The 15,972-nt window shown below is 44.9% G+C and overlaps 1 long non-coding RNA gene across 1 annotated transcript; it reads right to left on the bottom strand.

The window, feature by feature from the left end:
• Window positions 1-974: 974 nt before the first annotated feature.
• LOC308471723 lies at window positions 975-14,520 on the bottom strand. Its single transcript, XR_013983122.1, has 3 exons — window positions 14,483-14,520; window positions 7,561-7,764; window positions 975-1,215 (listed from the first exon to the last, which is right to left on the bottom strand). It is a non-coding gene; the product is annotated as an uncharacterized lncRNA (long non-coding RNA).
• Window positions 14,521-15,972: the final 1,452 nt, after the last annotated feature.

Genomic DNA, 15,972 nt, shown 5'->3' with positions numbered 1-15,972 from the left:
GGGTTACACCCCTTCTGTGATGTATGTATGATGTATGGAGGGGTGGTCTTGAGCTCCAGGGCAGGAAATTTAAAATGTCTATGTAAGGGCAGGCACACCTTTGTTCTGGGTCCTCCTCTGTCCTCCTGCGTGTGAGGGGAGCACCCTGTTGCAACAGCTTTAATAAAGATCAGGCTTACTAGCTGCTTTGCTTCTCAATATTCTCTGGTTGGCTTCTGTTATTTTCTCCTACCAATAGGGAACCCACGTAAGGACTCTATACGGGCTCTTGGGTACCCCATAAGGGGAAAAGGGCAGATTTTGTTTACAACAGCTTACAGGGTCCAACAACATCTGGAGGGCAGAAGCTCCCCATCCTCGGGAACTGCTTAGAAAACCAAACCAGATGCCACATTCCCCTGTCCCTCTCCTTCAACCAACCCTACTTAGTTTTTTAAAAAAATAATATTTATTAGTAGTTTCAGAATTATAGAGAATAATATATATATATATATATACATAATACATACACAATAATACATAAAGAAGAGAAAAAAGAAAACGCAAAAACCAGTACAACAGTACAGCAAAAAGATAAAAAGAAAAAAGGAAGACAGAAAAAAACCCACAAATCCCAAATTACATATCTATAACTTCCATTTGCTTGTTTCATTGACCTCCTCACACCTCCCTTCTTGCATTCCAGTTCAACTAGTTATTTCAGCAAATTCTTTCCATCTTTCTCAATTTTTGTTACAAAATTTATCTTAACAATTTAACCCAATAATTAGCTCAACAAATCCTTTCCATCTTTCCCCATATTCTGTTATTCAAATTACCTTAGTTTATTTAACCTTATCTTACCCTAAAATACTTTAAAGCTTAAATCTTAGTTTTCAAATATACATAACTCCTGATATCATTTCTGCTAGAGTCATATAGTTTCATTCCAACATTTTCCCTAATATTCATTAATTTTAAGCTAATTCCCCAAATAGAAAGTTTTTATTTATAATTTTTTCCAATCTTCATCCAACGTCTCTTCTTCCTGGTCTCGGATCGTGTCAGTCCTTACTGTCTATTCCATCTAGTCCATCAACCTGGAAGCCTTATGTCCGAGGCCCTTAAGTCTCTTCCATGTCCCTTCTGCAGTTCTTCTTCTTGTTGTTTATACTTGCCCTTTTCCTTGTCTTTTGTTGGTCTCTTTCTTAATTTCTTTCCTACTTAGAAGCAACTCTCAAAAAAAGGAGAACAGAGAGAATAAAACTGTGTGGCCAGCAAACCACAGGTGTAGGCCATATAAGCAAATTTTGAAATTAAAAAAAAACCAGAGAGGAAAAGGTAGCGGCTACAGATGGAGCGCTGACAGCATTCTATTCATCATCTATATATTCTTTTAAAAAAAACAACAACCCACAACAATCTGTGAGAGATTTAAGTAGGTGAACACTGTTACACCTAACATACGGAGGACATGTTAATAAGGAGATCTGTGACAGCTTGACAAGTGTGCTAAAAGGTACTCTCTGTTAAAATAATGAACAGCGCATGAGGCATATTAATAGCCAGCTAGTGCAGTTCTTTCTCTTTTGAGTTAGCGAGAGAAATGGTGTCACTGGCTGTGGTAGAATTCCATCCCATTTACTCATGGGCTGGGATGGGGGCAAAAGATGGAAAATACACGGGCTAATGGTGGAGGCTTTTAGGATGCAAAGGCTGTCTCAGCAGGTGCCCCTTGAACAGCAGACTTCAAAGCCTGCTGGGTGTTCTCCTTTTAATTGTGACCGGCAGGCAGATCAACACACTTGTTTACTCTGGCTTTAAGCATATTAGCCGAATCAGCCAGCCTTGAAGAATCCTGGCAATTGTCTGTTCCGGCTTTTCTTATCAAGGCGTTCTGAGGCTGGGGGTGGGGGGGATGAGATTATATTTTGGCAAACAGGAGGATTGCAGATTAGGTTCTGCTATTTTAAGCAGAAGAAATGGCGTTTGAACATCCTATGGGCTTCCCAAGTTGGATAATGAGATCTTTCTCTCTCTCTCTCTCTCTCTCTCTCTCTCTCTCTCTCTCTCTTCCCCCCTCTTTTTTTTTTTTTAATCCACTGGGTAATTCAGTTTGCTTTCTGCTCCATTAATATCCATTTAAGACTCAAGAACAGCTCATAAGCACCACAGCAGTACAGGAAAAGAACATCTTTGAAAGCAATGCAGCTACCGGGGTGAGACCGTGAGACTAGTACAGATCAACTAGTTGGCTTAGCAAAATAATCACTGAGGGGGGTGACAAAAGGCTGGATGGCACTCACTTCGGGGCCTGCAGTATGCCCGAGCCACACATCTCTCCTGGGAGTGACATGGTGGCTTGAGTACCCACAGGCTCTGCGCTGCCCCAGACGGTCTGCCCACCGCCTCCCCCTCAGCTGTAGGGCAGCTGAATGGGAGGAGGCAGGCAGACTCCTTGAGGGCCCCGCGGAGCTTCCTGCCCCGGCTGGCCCTGCCCTGTGACGGGGCCTCAGGCACCCGATTGGCTTGCTCCACCGCTGTGAGTGCATCTAAACCTGTTTACCAGTAGTCACAAATGGGCTACTTTGCAACTTAGTTTGGTTTTTCTTATGATATTTCAAAGGCCTTTCCTTATTTCCTCCCTTCTCCCCCTTCAATAGAGTGGGTGGTATATGTCTGGCAATGCACAAATTTTGCTCAAGTTTTAAAATGTTTAACCAAGAGAACAGGCCAGAATTCATAGAAGGAATTCATTCATTCATAGACAGACAGACAGACAGACAGACAGATAGATATCCATACAAATTCCAGAGACAGATGTGGACACATTTAATTAACACAGTTTATTATGAACCTACTGAATGCCCAATTATGACTGGTGGATAAACTGCACTCCCAACACAGTGCTGTTACATTTATCCAGAGCAAACAAGTACAGTGGTACCTCGGGTTACATATGCTTCAGGTTACATATGCTTCAGGTTACAGACTCTGCTAACCCAGAAATAGTACCAAGGGTTAAGAACTTTGCTTCCAGATGAGAACAGAAATCGTGCTCTGGCGGCGTGGCAGCAGCAGGAGGCCCCATTAGCTAAAGTGGTGCTTCAGGTTAAGAACAGTTTCAGGTTAAGAACGGACCTCTGGAATGAATTAAGTACTTAACCTGAGGTACCACTGTATGACCAAGAAAAATGAAAGTTGAGGGTCCATGGTGTTATGACCATGGTGGCCTGCCGCAGACCAAAGAGCCCTTAGCAGAGGCTTGGCACCGTGTTGTAACAGTTGAGCTGCTGTGGGGGGGGGGGGAACCTTTCACAGCAAATCTGTAAACAACTGTAACAAGAGACTTCTGGTTTCCACTTGTGTGTTCTTCCAACAGAGGGAGAAGCAAACCACCCTGGTAAACAGTTGACCTGGCTATTTTAGGAAGGTAGTAGTTTCCATCAGCTCTGAATGACAATTGCCCACACAATGACTTGCACTGCAATCCAATCTTAAGCATTTCAGCGACGCATCAGTCTATTTTCTCCATGTGGTGACGATTAGGATTGAAAATTAGTGTTACTCAGTTCATTCCCTTCTGCTCCCCTTTCTGCTGAATAGTTACAATTGTACTCCCTATGACTTTCTCCTCCTCCTTTTACAAGTAATGCATAACTAGCCAATTTCTCACATTTATCTCAATCCTGTTATTTTGACAGATTTCGAGCTCAGGAGAATACCTTCCAAAAGCTGAAATCTTGTGTTCATTAGTGGCAAAATTCACATTTCTCTTCCTTCTCCTCCTCTTCTGTTCATTTCACATATTGCTCTTGTTTTCTTTTTTCTTTCTTTAAATCTAACTGGAACTCAGATCATGATGAATAGCAACATTTCTGGGGGTAGCGAAGCGCTTGCCTTGAATGCCTTCATATGGATCTGATCGAACCCTCGCTGCTGCGGAGTCCAAGCACATTTCCTTCCTGCAATGCTTGTATAAAAACCTCGCTTTGAAAGGAAGAGAGAGTGAGCTCTTGTCTGAAACACCCACATAAAGTTACCAGACCGAAATCTTGGCTGGGAACCAGATCTTAGCATGGTCTCATTCAAGACGATTTCCTACATAGTGAACGCATTCATTCTAGGCCTGCTTACGAGCTGGGGCCTCATTGTTGCAACAGGGTGTCTTGTTTTCCCTACTTAGTTTTCGATCGGGAAGTTGTATCTGCTGTGTGGTGGGCTTTCTCTGTGGCTTTCTACACTGCATCTTCAGGCCTTGACTGCCTCACAGGGTTTTTGCTGCTTTTGTGCCTGATTTCTGTCTGTACCTCTTTGTAGTTTCCTGACAGATGCTAACAGGGGATGAGATCATGTATCAGAATGTGGGTCTTGCTAGTTTCCTCTAGTACAGTGGTACCTTGGGTTACGGATGCTTCAGGTTACAGACACTTCAAGTTACAGACTCCCAGAAATATTACCTTGGGTTAAGAACTTTGCTTCAGGATCAGAACAGAAATCATGCTCCTGTGGCAGGGTGGCAGCGGGAGGCCCCATTAGCTAAAGTGGTACCTCAGGTTAAGAACAGTTTCAGGTTAAGAATGGACCTCTGGAACGAATTTAGTTCCACTGTATCTGTGTTTGTGGAGGGCAATTTAAACTTCAGGGGGGAAATGACTTAGGAGAAGGAGTTTCAGCCTGGGTAAGGGAGAGGGGGTCACACACACACAGCCCATGCTATTATTTAAATTGCAACAACAACTTTTTTTTTGTACCCTGCCCATCTGACCGGGTTGCCCCTATCATCAGCTTTATAGCAGGGCTGGTGTTCTGTGGACATTACATGCTCCAACACCCATGAGCTCCAGCTACCATGGCCAATGGTCAGGAATGATGGGACGTGTAGTCCACATTCTACGACATTTGGAATACACCATGCCGGCTGCCCCTTCTTTATAGAATGTTGGTGACGGCCCAGTTTTAACAGAGATGCCGCCTTCTGTCATATCTAATTTGCCCTAGAACTAAGCAAAGCTTTGCACAGCGACAGACTATTCTGACTCAAAGAAGTAACCATAGGCTTTTGTTTTGTTTGTCTGTGTTTTTCTAGAAGAAGGGGCAAGCTAGCTACACACTTTTGGCTGAATCTACACAGGTATAAAAAAATGCTGAGAGAATGCCTTTTTAAAAACAAAAAACACCATGTTGTAAAATATATATGGAATTTGCCATTAGCTCATCAGCACCATCTAGTATTACATTTGTATAATGCACTTAAAACGCACTCAAAACGTTATATTCACAGCTGTACAGCTGGGTCCTTTGTGAATGTTCTTGAGCTATTATTTGCAGCTATTCAGGTCACTGGTCAAAGCCGGCCCATGCATGGGGTAAGGTGAGGCGACCGCCTCAGGTGGCAGGATCCGCAGGGGCAGCCGACCTCAATGTAGAACTTTATCCCCTCCTTTGTTCTCATGTCCCCTCAGATCCAGTGTGTCACACAGGGCTGGGCCTCGGCAGTGGCAGCCTCTGTTTCTCCTCACTCGCCTTCCAGCAGCTGCTATAAGCTGCCCCAGGGAGGAGGCCAGCAGCAGTGGCCATGGAGATACCACAGAAGAGGCAATGGGATAATCCCTCGTCACTGCTGCTTGGGACAGGCACAAGCTCACCCTCCTCCCTGAGCTCAGTGGCAACAGCACTGGAAACAGGGACATTCCTCGATCAAATCTGAAGCTGGGATGGTTTTGGAATTCCGGGACTGTCCCTGGAAAATCGGGACACTTGGAAGTCATGCATCTACAGATTTCATTGTCTTATGTTTTCTAGGAAGAACATTTGTTCCTTTTCAAAAGTTTTCGGCATAAGCCATTCAAGCATAACTTCAATAGAGGCCTACAATGATTTTCAAATGTTTTCAGTGTTAATGCTGAAGGTTGGTTAGGTCAACTTCAGTGAGCTTATACAGTAAACCAGCTCATTGTGCAAGTAAGCTCTCACTCAGAAAAAGACTTGTAAGTTAATAACCATTATAAATGGCCTAGGCACCAGTGCCCTTGAGTGATGGGGTGGGGAATTCACCTCAGGAATTGATTCTGAGCCCCTGAACAAGGAGAGTGAACCAGTTTCTGAGCTCTACATCTTGTAGTTGTTAAAAGCTGAGAGTCTTCTCCACAACTGATGGCCTTCTCCGAATTAAAATAATCTCATTTCAGAGGTTATAAATAACCAGTTGTAGTCTTTGTTTTTTGCTTTCTGTTTAAGGCTGGGACGAAACATTTTCACAAGTACAGAATGCTCTACACAATGCACTGGGCTGTATCTGACAAAGTCATCCCCCTTGTGTGAGGACTTACGCTTCTTCAACATAATTTCCCCTCCCTCTCTTCTCCCCCTGTGCCCCCCAGATCTGCTCCAGAGGGTTGAAGGAAACCATAGAATAGATTTGGAGGCTGTGAATGGGGTAGGACAGGGAGGGGAATTTCCATTGTGCAAGTGAAAGGCTTTGTTGGAGCAGGATTGTTGTTGTTGTTGCTGTTGTTATACTGCGCCCATCTGGGCATTTTACAGCATATCCAAAAGCATCAAGCGTTAAAAACCTTCTGATACAGGACAGCCTTCAGATATCTTCTAAAAGTTGTGTAATTCTTTATCTCATCGACATCTGAAGGGAGGGCATTCCACAGGGTAGGCGCCATTACCGAGAAGTCGCTCTGCCTGGTTCCCTGTAACTTTGCTTGTTGCAGTGAGGGAACCAGCAGAAGACCCTCGGAGGAGGCTGAGCGATGGGTATGGAGACGCTCCTTCAGGTATACTGGGCCAAGGCCGTTTAGGGCTTTAAAAGTCAGCACAAAGACTTTGAATTGTGCTCAGAAACGTACTGCGAGCCAGTGAAGATCCTTCACTGGATGCAATAACTTCATTGGATGCAACCCAATGTGCTGAAGTCGTGAGCTCGCAAGAAGGGAACCTGCCTTCATTTTATTTTTGTATGGCATTCAGTATTTTTAGTACACCACTACTCCTCCTCATTATCAACTTTGCCATCATTGTTCACCACTGCAGAGACTGAGGCTGATTCCAAGTAACTTGTTCAATCAACACTTGACGGTAGTTACTCTGAGCGTGCTTGCAGTCGGCTAGCACCAGAAAAAAATAAGTGGGTGGGAGAGGGCAGGAAGGCCTACCCTATAGTTCTGGTGCTGGGTGGGAGACGAGAAACATGTGGAGAACCGATTGGTTGGAATCTAGAATTTTTTTTTGGTAGGAACACCAGTAAGCAAATTCTGCTGAACCACTGGATTGATTTCTGCAATCCACTGGCTTCTAGGCTGGCCATCTTGGGTTCCAAAACTGGAGCCTAGAATGGCTGCTAGGCTTACTGTGAAATGCTCTCCCCAGGGAGGCTTGCCTGGCACCTTCATTACATATCTTTAGGTGTCAGGTGAAAACATTCCTCTTTAATCTATGACCTTTTAAGCTGTGGGGCGGGTATTGTTTTATTTGTTATTGTGTTATGTATCTTTGTGTTGTTAACCTGTAAGCCAGCCTATGATCCTTGGATGAAGGTCGGTATTTGCAGATGATTTTGCGCTATGTACATACCAATGATGTCATTGTTGGTGTGCTTGTATTGCTGTAAATTCCAAGAGTATTCCATGCAGAAATCCACAGCGCCTGAAGACCGGCAGTCAGGTCATGCATCCATAGCAGCGACCAGAGGAGAAATGAATGCTGGGAGGTGCGCAGAGAGAAGAAACGCCATGGTGCATCTGCAGCAGCACAACCGGATGCCTTCACCTGCCCCAGCTGCAACAAAACATGTTTCTCCTGTATCAGTCTCTACAGCTACAGCAGGCGCTGCAACCTTCCAACAGCTTGACCTCACCCCCAAGGCACACTCCCCCACTGCTTCCTGAGACAGATGAATGCCAGCACAGGTGTACTCTCCTTCTGCAGAAACAAAACAGACTGTGGGCAAGCATCCTGTGAAAATGTGCGAAGCAACAAGATGCTATGGGTTGAACTGGGTTTCAGTAGCATCCTCCAACTAGAGCACCTGGTTCAGACATATCATAAAAGATGTGCAACGAAGTGTTCCTTGCAAAGTGTAGTTTGGCTTGCAGAATACTGCAGGCAACAAACTGCAAATACTCAATCAGTACATAGAGTCTAATAGATTTATTTGGTCCTGTGGGTCTATGAAAAGGGGCAATACATAACAGCCTATGAGTGTTAGACCCTTTTATTGAAGCAGCCCTCCCCAACCCAGTGTCCTCCAGATGCTGTAGGACTACAGCTCCCAACATGCCTGACCATTGGCCATGCTGGCTAGGGTTGATGGGAACTGTAGTTAAAAATTATCAGGAGGGCTCCTGGTTGGGGAAGGCAGATTTAGAGGATGAGGCTTTTTTTAAGAATGGGAACACCAATAAGCAATTTTGAAGTATCTGAAAATAGCTTGGCACATGGGGCCAGCTGGCTGATCAGCCTCTGAAGCCAAAACTAATTTATTGTGTGATGTGAAGCATTATCAGTTTGGAGACATATCCTCTTCTACCACTTGGGTTTTAGAGAATGCAGTTTCCATGCACATTAATAAAGAGGAAAAGTTTGCTGACAGACCTGATTAAACCCATATGTGCTTAAAAAGCAGAGTAAGTCCCAGAACTTGCGCTGCATGCACCTCTCCCTGCATGCCAGAAAACACACTATATTTCATTATTATTTAAAATATTTCATTTTCATTGTGCAGTGGGGCCCTAGTCTTTTGAATGGGGTTCTTGCATTCTCTGCAAGAAGAGAAGCAAGGCAAACCCCTCACCTGGACCTAAAAGCTGTGTGATCTTGTGAGTGGACTTTGAATGTCTATGAATTCAAGCTGTTCAGGTGCTCAGATTTTGCAGAGTTTCTGAATGTGCTGTAATGAGATGGGGACTGGATTAAATAAACTCCCTCCTGTTCCGAGAGTTAGAATTCCCAGAGTGGCTTAGCAACCAATCCCTCTTCCCTAGGAACTTTGGAACTGCAGCTTTGTGAGGAGAATAGGGGCCTCCTAATGACTCTCAGCACCCTTAACAAATGACAGCTCCCAGAATACTCTGGGGGAAGCCGTGACTGTTCAAAGTGGTATCATTGTGCTTGATATCCACGGTGTGAGTGTGGCCATGGACAACGCAGGTGGGCCCAATGTGGACACTTCTTTGTTCCAACTCCACATATTTACTGAGGATGTGGAGGAGCAAATCTGAAAAGGCCACCATTCTACTGTGGGAGTAAAGCAGGAACACTTGCAGAAAGTTGCCTGAACTGAGTGAGGGGAGGGACAGACCGAAAGGCTACCTACAATATTCTTCCTTTCCTTCCTGCTTCTTCTCTGAGTCAGTTAGGGTCAGTATGTTAACTTTAGTATATGTGCTGCCGAAGCGAGCACCAGTATGTTAACCTCGGGACTCCATACTGACTCCAGCATTTATGTGTTTTTGCTGGTGTACGCATTTCAGTTTTTAAAATTGTTAGGTCTTTATAACAAACCTATCACTCATTTGTTGATGCACAACAAATTGCATGTACTTTCAGATGTCCCTTCGCGCTAAATAGACGGCTGATTATACAAGAGCTGAAAGGCAGTGAGCTTCATAGGTGAGTGGGGATTTGAACCCTGATCTACCAAGCCCTAGACCCACACTCTAACCACCACATCACACTATCTCTCACCAGTATTGGGGTATAGATCTTTCAGGCGGCAATCCTATATACACACTTACCCTGGCGGTGTGTCCTACTGAAATGAGTGTAAGGCTTGCTTCTGATTGCACCGTAAAAGAAACTTCTCAGAACCCTCACCAAACAGCAAGTTTCAGGATTCTTTGGTAGTAACCTCAAGAAGCTGGTATAATACTGATAAATCTGTGATCCGAGCTGGGGGGAAAATACTGTGCAACTTCCTGAGGCCAGTTGAATAGATGTCCCATGTTTATCGCAGTATTCAGATTATTCAGAGAAGTGGTTTGCGTGCCTGATCAGGTCCTGGGAGGCTCGCTCAGCTATGAATCTTGCTGCATGACCTTGAGCCAGCCACTGACTCTCAGCCTAACAGGGTTGTTGTGAGGATAACTTGGAGAAGGGGAGAACCATGTAGTTTAACCATTTGTCTCAAGGGTGGAATAGTATCCCAGGTTGCCCTCTCTCCTGCCTGCCCATTTACCTAGTGGAAATTCCAGTCAGGTTGAAAATTTTGCTGTTCCAAAATAGCTGATTTGATGAGCTACAAGAAATCTGAACTGCCTGGCAGGACCAGTAGGCTTCCATTAGAAACATGGGCCATTGCTATCATGTCAACAGGGGATGTGAGGGCAAGTGTCATGTAATGGCTAACATCTGTGGAGATAAACAAGTTAGGATTCAGCAGGTGTCCAGTTCAACCAGCCAATTCAGGGCACAGCTGGGTTACGCAAACATAATGTCATCACCCCTGCTCAGCCAGAGATATGCTAGTGTAACTCCCTCTTCCCGGCTGAACCGAGGCTAAACTGGATGAACTGAGAGTGAGGGATCTATGCTGGATACTAACACATCTTGGTCACATGACCTGGTGACCTGGCAAAATTTACGCTGCCAAAAAGGGTGGCATAAGTCAAACTCTACTTTAAAGGCTTGCTCTCCTTCTGCCAGACATGGCAGCTCAACTAGCAGGAGCCCCATTCCTGAATGGAGATTAGATCTGGCATACTTTATGCCATCTTAACTTAAACCAGCATAAATTCCATTGGCTTCTCATATTTAGAATTGCTCCCTGAGCTGTGACTCAGGAAATCCCTGGCTCAGATCTCATCCCTGATATGAATTCACCTTAGGCAAGCTACTGTTCTTTTGCCCTCAGCTGCTCATCTGTAATATGGGGATAAAAACACTGGCTAACAAAATCGTTTTAAGGATTACGGAAATAGTATAAAATGTTAATGCTAAATCTTATTATAACTGCAGGTATCCAAAGGAAGAATGTGTTATTTATAGCCATAAAATTTGAATGGTGTGCTAGGTTATAAAAGGGGTTGGGGCTGAAGGACTTTAGAAATTGTAGAGGATAAAATGGACCGAAGATGCTGCAACCTAAATATAAGGCTCCTGATGAGGACACAAACAGTCTGAAGGTGAGGAACAGAGTGCATGAATTTAAATAGCTCAGTTCTGTGATGCAGAGGGAGGCTGGAACAGAGAATGATCAAAAACAGATTCATAAGGCATGGATTAAATGAAAATGAAAAGAAAAAAACACACGAGGTGCCATGTGATAAAAGGCTGCCTCTACTGCTGAAAAGTTAACTTGCAAGGAAAGAATGTATTGGGAAGAATATTGAGCAAGCAGGAAGAAAGGCATTGTTAAGTAGCAACAGAGGCACAAATGCTATGTGGTGCATACTGGAATGAACAGGAACACAATGTGAAATAAATTGAGAGAGCACCATGGTTTGACAGCAGTCCCTACATTACAGTAATGATCCAGATGTCTGTGAAAGCATTTGCCCAGTCCCCTCTGGGAGGGAAAGGTAATCTGCTGTCCTTCGGGAAATTGAAACCCTGACAAACGCCTCATCCCCCCAAGAACAACAGCAATGGGAAGAATAATGTCCTTGTCTCCCACCACTCAGGAACCCTGGTGACTTCAGAAGCCAGGGCACCAGTAATCTTCCTCTGCCCAATCTCCTATTTGCATTTCAAATTCCCAGCCTTTGTGGACAAGCTGTTTACATCGATTTGGGCACATCGAGAGATCAGGCGGTGACTATGGCTGGAACGCTGTGTTTCCTTCATGGGCTGCTCCTACCAGTGGTGGAGATTATTCTTGCCAGTTTGCCCTTCTCACTGCAGCCCTCCTCCCTTGCCCCCCCAAATCTTCTCCAGAAGTTTGGGGGCATGTTGGGTGACTCAGGAGGTACACTGGGAAGGGTTACCAGCAAAAATGGGCTCCTCCCCTTCTGCTGGAGGAAAGCTCTGTTGGATTGAAAACTGTGAAGGAAAGGGACCATTAGGTTCACAGAATCCTAGTTAGGGTATCATCATATTGTTACAAAAGTTGGGTGCCACCCCTCACTCTTTGCTGAGCAGTAGCAATATTCCAGGGGGGTTCCAGACACTCTCCCAAGGTCTGTGTTCTTTTGAAGAAGAAGAGTTTGGATCTGATATCCCGCTTTATTACTACCCGAAGGAGTCTCAAAGCGGCTAGCAATCTCCTTTCCCTTCCTCCCCCACAACAAACGCTCTGTGAGGTGAGTGGGGCTGAGAGACTTCAGAGAAGTGTGACTAGCCCAAGGTCACCCAGCAGCTGCATGTGGAGGAGCGGGGAATTGAACCCGGTTCACCAGATTACGAGTCTACCGCTCTTAACCATTACACCACACTGGTGAAGAATTGAAGATGCAGTGGAGGCTGTCATGGCTTTAAGAAATATGATTTAGTAGCATCTTTACACCTGTGTTTGGATGGAGTCCAGATCTTGCAGCATGGCTTCCTAATCCTTCCACAGGTGGTAGCAGTTCAATGAAGGGCTGAGCAACTTAACCGTTTGAACCTTAACCTTAAAACCTACATGAAGTTATCAGACTTTGCCATAGCAAGCTGGCACTCAAGTTCTGCTTCCAGCTTTCCCATAAGCATCTGTAGTTGGCTGTTGAGTGAAGAGGATGCATGACTAGGTGAGTGCTTGTTCCCTAAATGTTTGGCTCTTTTGATGTTTTTAGGTTTTCAGGAGGCAAGTGGCTTATTCCTCCCCACATATAACTGGAATGAAACAGAAATGACTTGGTCTGGAATAAGGCAGCTTCCCGTGTCACAATACCCATATTGCCAGTCCTGTACTCTGAGCCAGGAAGGTGATGGACCATGAATCTAAATGAACAATACACTCTGTTTCACCCCTGTGGTCTCTCAACCACTCCACTCCCACTGGAAAAACCGAGTCATGAAATCTGCTCAGAACAGCTCAAAGTTTGACAAAAGTGATAGCTGGCCTGGGACAGTTTTCGCAATGCCTGAAAGTACATTTGAAAGAAACTGCTCAGCGTGTTAGCTAATATTTATGTACTGTGAAGCCAAGGAAAGCAAGGACTGGCAGAGAGAGAGAGAGAGAGAGAGAGAGAGAGAGAGAGAGAGAGAGAGAGAAGAGACTGCCAAGCAAGCCACCTGGAGTTTTTCATGTGATTGAGCTCAGTCTCCTTCCAGAAACAGTGCTCACTATGTTCCAGATAACCTGTAAGCTACCCGTGATTTGTTCCCATTCATGGACAGGAATAGCAAATGACCCACCCCTTTAGTTCCTAAGCTTTTATAGTGCGGGCTTCTTCATTTTTATGGCAGCCAAACAAATGTTTATATTGGTGGATGGTCCTCAGATGCTTAGGATAGTTCCATTGTTTTTGTTGACTTTTATTGCTTCATCTGGTGGACAAGAAACCAACAGAGCTTTTTCTGAGGCTACTTAACTTTGGTATATCTCAGATGTAACCTGCTTCAAAAGAAGTACTTGTCAGCGGGCAAAGTACCATTAAAGCGCTTGTGTATGTCTCTCCTAATTATGCTGTCACAATAGTGGGTGCTAGTGATCAGCATCCCTGGCTGTGGTGGCTATTGCTCCAAGCAGAAACTGGTTGCCTTGGTTGCACCCTTTGAATTTCCCATCATGCCCCAGAGCTGGCTTGAGGATCCTTTTTTCAGCCCAAACGTGGCATTCCCTTCTGGGCAGTCTTCCGAGTGTCACACGGCAAGGATAGGAAAGTGGGTGGAGCAACAACTGTGAATCTCACCTTTGCGTAGTAATAATAATAACAATAATTTATTTATTTATACTCCGCCCATCTGTCTGGGTTTCCCCAGCCACTCTGGGTGTCTCCCAACAGAGTATTAAAAACACAATAGAACATCAAACATTAAAAGCTTCCCTAAACAGGGTCGCCTTCAGATGTCTTCTAAAAGTCAGATAGCTGTTTATTTCCTTGAGGGCGTTCCACAGGGCAGGTGCCACTACCGAGAAAGCCCTCTGCCTGGTTCCCTGTAACTTCACTTCTCGCAGGGAGGAAACCGCCAGAAGGCCCTTGGAGCCGGACCTAGTAGAATAGTTTCTGCACCCACCCACCTACCTTCTTCCTCCATCCTGTGTCCAGCAAGCGAGAGGCATTGTCAGGGTTCAAGGACACAGGCAAAGCACTCAGTGGGAGAATGTAGCAAGATCGGAGAAAATTGTGGTCTGGGGAGAGACAGTGTAGCTGTGGAGTCTCCTGGAGGGTGGGGGTGGGGGCTTGGAGGACCACACCTGGGTTTTCCATCCCTGCCCCAGAGTGACACCAAAGGCTGGGCAGATCAAGTTGCCTGAAATTGCTCGGGCGTGTGGGGTTCGGAATAAGAAAAAATAAAAGTCTGGCTCAAAGCCAGCATCAGCATGGGACCCCCTGCCAGCACTCCGCGGCTGCCAAGTGTGGTCCTGTTAAGTCTACAGCAAGCATAGTATCTCTTCTGGTTAGTACACACATACCTTTGCATTGCTCTGGCCAAATCTGGTGCTTCTGTTTCTTTTCTTCTTTGACGGTTTCACACTTTGTGAAATTCGCCTCCAATGCAGCCAGCGCCAAAGTTCCAGAAACTTGCTCTGTGATTGTGTAAACACTTGACTCATCATGCTGTAAAGCAGTTGCCTCAGGCAGCAGGTTCCACAGGGAACCTTGCCTCCAATGTCCATCTCTCTCTCTCTCTCTCTCTCTCTCTCTCTCTCTCTCTCTCTCTCAAAATGTCTATGTGCCAATGCAAAGCGAGATGGTGATTGATTTAGTGCCAGCTATGTACTAGGTGTTGCACAAAATGCTGAGCTGTCTCAATCTGGGCCAGAGAGAATTTTCAGAGCCAGGCTACACCCACCCATTTCCCAATTCAGGGAATGTGCTGTCTGGGGCTGATGGGAGTTGTAGTCCAAAACATTTGGAGGATGAAATATACTCAGAGTTGAGTGTGGATTTCATGCTCTTTATTCAGCTCATAGTAGTGAGGAATGAATGTTCCCCCAAAATATCTGCTTTATATACATTATTTACACAATGGGCCACACGTGATTGGCTAATTCCGGAATTCTCCTGTAGGCCAATCAGGTTGTGGATTCACTTCCATCTGGAGCTGGATTGGGTGGCTCCTGTGTACCAATCATACTGCTGCGTTGTTCTAGGACCAATCAGACTGCTGCATTCTGAATCCCATTGTTCTAGGACCAATCAGACTGCTGCATTTTGGATCCTATTGTTCTAGGACCAATCAGACTGCTGCATTTTGGATCCTATTCAACTCAGTACATAACAGAGGACACCAGGCTGGGGGACGCTGCTCTAAGGATTAAATTCCCGTGAACACAATGGGGCTGACTTTTGAAGGGAGTGTAGGTTTGGTTTTTTAGATCAGGTAGATGAGGAGATGAGCCGGTAGAAGATGATGCAGAAAAGGTGAAGCTATCACTGTCCAGGATTTTTGAGAAGGATTAAAAGGAAGAAATAAAGGTAGCTGGACAAATGACAAGTGGTATGAAATAAAATATTGATGTCATCAATAATCTGATGACACCCAGCAATATCTCTCCTCCTTAAATCCTGGTGAAGCCATGAATGACATGAATGGAAGTTTCACGTTTAAGAAGGAAAGAAAGGGGGCTGAAAGCAGGAATGGAATGTGGAGGGCAACAAAGGTAGATGAGATTGCTGATATAGCCAGGATTTAAATCCACAGAGCATGAGGTTTAAAGCATGGAATTATACAGAAGAAGTGAAGTTTCCCAGTATCCCGGACTGACTTCCACTATAGAGAAAGTGAGATGCAAACTTAAGCAGCATTTGGAAGAAAACTGGCTAGAAATGCAATTTCAACTTCTCTGCACTCCCCAAAAAGGAATAGGGCTGATCTGCACTACACAGATTTATCACTATTATACCAGCTTCTTGAGGTTACTACCAAAGAATCCTGAAACTTGTTGTTTGGTGAGGGTTC

The sequence above is a fragment of the Podarcis pityusensis genome (assembly GCF_964106645.2).
Source record: "Podarcis pityusensis genome assembly, chromosome: 2".
NCBI lineage: Eukaryota > Metazoa > Chordata > Lepidosauria > Squamata > Lacertidae > Podarcis > Podarcis pityusensis.
The sequence above is the reverse complement of the archived record's forward strand: the minus strand, read 5'-3'. Positions and strand labels throughout refer to the sequence as shown.